Source organism: Otolemur garnettii, unplaced genomic scaffold (assembly GCF_000181295.1).
Source record: "Otolemur garnettii isolate 467f Iridium unplaced genomic scaffold, OtoGar3 scaffold00034, whole genome shotgun sequence".
In the NCBI taxonomy this organism is placed as follows: domain Eukaryota; kingdom Metazoa; phylum Chordata; class Mammalia; order Primates; family Galagidae; genus Otolemur; species Otolemur garnettii.
This window is the reverse complement of record NW_003852429.1, coordinates 16,640,893-16,644,957: the sequence shown is the minus strand read 5'-3', so window position 1 is coordinate 16,644,957 and position 4,065 is coordinate 16,640,893.

Sequence of the window (4,065 nt, the reverse complement as noted above, 5' to 3'; positions counted from 1 at the left end):
TTGGCTCAAATTTCTCTGTGATAATTTCTGGGGCTAAGAACATAAAATCCACAAGAGGAATACAAGGTCAACAGGCTTTGGGATCACTAACTTGCCTCAGGACATCCAAATCTCAGATCACAGATCCTTCCTTTCTGATCTCATAGCTGCTATTGACCCAGGTTGTCAACAAACAACTCTGAACCCTTCATAGCAATCAGTCCACATGACTGCCCAGCCCCACAGGACCGATGGGGAAGACAAAATTTGATAGTGATATGAAAGCTTAGGATGGGTTTCTGTGATTCTAGGGCCCTAGGCCAAGGAGCTTTGGTCCACAGCAGAGACAACTGACCACACTTATCTTTGTTAATACTAATCATCTGCATTTATTGTACCTCTATTAGTTGACAGACAGCAGTCTAAGCATCGTACATGTATTATCAAGTTAGCCACAGAGTACACCATGTGACAGGTGTAATCCCCTTCTTGTACACATGGTTACAAGGCACTAAGATGTCCCATAACTTCCCAAGGTCATGCAAGGTCACAGGAGTGCCTGTACCAAGACAGCTGTCTCCAGAAGCTGTAGTTTTAAGCACGATAATCCCATGCCATCGGTACAGTTGTCCTTCTCTCAGCAAAAGTCTAGCTATTTCCAAACAAGGTGTTGATTATACAATCAAATTACTAGCAATGGTGGTTCTTTCACTACTATGTAGTTGGAAGCTGGCTGCTCTTCTCAATGTGGTGTTTTTGTCACTATACCTGGGACTTAGGGGGACATCAGAGCTTTCCTCGGCTCATTTTCCTGCAACAGCTGTAGCTCCATATGTTAAGTGAATTTGGGTCAGATCGTTCTCATGTGAGCTCTGAGTGCTAAAAACAGTGTAATTGGAAGCTAAGTTAATTACTAAGACTTGAAAACCTTTAAAAAGAATGGTGTAAAATGGTGTGCTTTAAATAACACATTTGTGTTCATTGCTAGGTGGCTTTAATTTATGGAATTCTTAACCAGCACCGAGAAATAATTTCTGAGTAATAATGTAGGTTTGCTTTATAAATATAATTATATGTGTTTTTCAAGGGCTATAATACTTTGGATTAATGTCATCTGTTCACATAATAAGCAAGTGAAGTAGTCAAATTCTCACAGGTAACCTAATATCCACACATTTTTCACGATGGAATTATAAATTGGAAAAAATATCAGGTTTATATCTTTCACCTTCCTCCTTATAGTAAGGCCAACAGTGGTAGGATTGAAAAATGAGCCACGTTTTCTTTTATAGATGAAAAAGTCAAGACCAAGAGGTGAAATTTGCCAAAGTTTGTACCACTTTTCATTGGCAAAGGGAAAATGAGAACTCAGCTGCTCCAGAGGTTTCAGCTGTAGTCCCCACTTCATAAATTAGCAGTGGCTGCCTGTCTGACCAAGGACTCAGTCCTAGCACTCTCTGGGGCCAGTGTGGCATTGATTGGTAAGGTCTGCCAGGTGCTAGGGAAGGAACATGGACCACTGACCCATGGTCTGGCCCTCGTTCACTGGCCCTTGATGAGACGATGGGCTTGGAGCCTTCTAGCATGGCTCAACGAGATTCCATACCACCACTACAGGTCCACTGCTGAACAAAATCAAAATGCAAATGTAATTTTCCTCAAGCTAATTACAGAGTAGCATCAGCCAGAGTATTTCACTCACTAAATCATGTGGTAACACTTGGAGTTGATGCAATTGGCTCTGAACTCAAAAGGCAGGAAGCCATGCAGGGTGCCCAGGAGGTGGCCTAGGAATATCACCATCTCATGGAGCATTTATGAATTTTGTCATGGGCACAAATGCAAGAGTGTTGTGACCACAGGAAACAGTTCTACCCAAACTGCCAACAAGTGCTGAAAGGCAAATAAGAGAAGGAAATCATTGCTAAGAAAAGTGTAAATAGTATAGAGACAGTCTCTGAAATAGTTTCTTTCTTTAAATCATTATTGTCTAATTTTGAGGATGCTGATATAGTTACTTTAAGGACTTGCATAAAGTAAATGAGTATGTGGTCATCCCTGGGAAGTGGTTCAGTCTGCCAGTCCTTTCAGATATTCTGCCAAAAGTTACAGTATTTCAAGGAATGCCAAAAACGAACACAAACCTTTGGAAACCCCTGGTCACTCTTACTCCTAAAGATAAGCAGTTTCCACTGGCCAGGAGGGCTCCTCACACCACACCACTTCAGTCCCCTGTGGGTTTGCGCTTCCTGGGACCCCAAGTCCAGCCTGTGTTGTTACTGTTGGTCACTAACACAGACTAATTTGGTGAGCTTTGTACTCACAAGGAATTAAGTTAGTTCTACTCTTTTAAGCTGAAGAGGAATTAAAAATCACATCCTTTTCTTATGTATGTGCTTTGTTTTTGTTTCTGAAATCTGGAGCTACTAAGTGCGATCTCTTATAGTCTATGTGCAAGTCACGGTGTCCAAATAAAGTGTGAAAGTCACCTTCACAAAAATAGGGGAGAAGGTGAATTGTGCTTCTAGGGACAAAAACTATTTTAGAGACTGTCTCTATACTATTTACACTTTTCTTATCAATGATTTCCAAAGAAAGAAGTAACAATTTTCAGGTGAGATTTCAGTATAATAAGTGTTGTGTTTTAGTGCTAGATCTTTCATGCTATTTTAATTAACCACTATTAAAAATAACTGAAATTTTAGAATTAGAACTAGAATTAAAAAGAACTAAAAAAAATTAAGATTTTATATTTTTGATTATAATTAAATTGTATTACTATGGCAAATACTTGTTAAGATTACAAAAACTTTTTTATTATTTCTGAATTATCTGAGGTTTACTTGGGAGTAAAAATATTTAAAAGTGTGATGTAAATGGTATTGTTTAAAATGTTTTACTCCTCATAAAACATTACCCTGAAACAAATTGAGCTACTGCATTTCTATCGTATCCTTGGATCTTAGATAGCTCTAATATGAATGAAAATGTTATGGGTTACTATCTCCAGTGAATAATTCTATTCTCCATTTTAAATCTAATAAAATTTAACCTGACATCACCTATCACAAGATGGAGGAGCAGGTAGAATGACATCACCAGTAACTGGCCTTTTGTAGGGAGATGAACAAAGGAAAGCAGAAAAATAGTGTCCTGATTATCAGAGACCTCCTGGTAAGGTACTTAGAGAGATGAAATGTGTTTTTAAAAATTTAGAAATATAGATTCACTTCATAAGTGAATTCATAGAATTGCAGCAATGGCAATGGGTGTGAAAAATGTGTGATTCTAAAATTAAATGACTTGAGTACTTTCATGACTCCACAAATAGCTGCTCTATTATAGTCCATTGAATTCAGCATAAAATATAAATATCCAACAGCTGGAATAAACTTATCTACGAAGAAAAACTAAATATTTTATAGCAAAGGTAAATATAAATAAATTTGATATGTATGTGCAACTTATGATTTCATGTAATCCATGCTTTGAAAGAAATATTGTCTATTTGGGAAATTATAGGAGATAGAAATATGTCAATACAACATTTAGTGAGTATCAATGCATTTTATAGCTCACCTTCACTGTGCTGATTTAAATATAATTTTTCCAAAATATGAAATTTTTATATCTTTAACAAAACTTGCTTCCAAACTGAAGTCACAACACTGAACTAATAAAGGCTACCACTCAGTGCTACCATTTTCTAAATCAGTGGTTCTCAACTGGGGACACCTCCAAATGCCAGCTAGCAATGTTAGGAGACATTTCTGGACATTTATGATTATTCTGACTTGGATTAGAAAAGGGGGGTCCACCATAATCTTGTAGGTGCTATTAATCATCCCACAAGGCATAGGATAGCACAGCCCCACAAGAGAGAATTATCCAAAAATATCGAAACTGCCACAGCCACTCTGGGGAAAACCTGATTTAACTGGATTGCAAATCTGAGAGCAGCTATGTAAATCTGGCAAATCCTTAAAATATAAACTCTTCTATAGTCAGTTAAGAGGTTATGACTTAGTTAAAATACCCTCCAAATATACTTAGAAAATTAGACAATAATGATTTCAAGAGAGAACA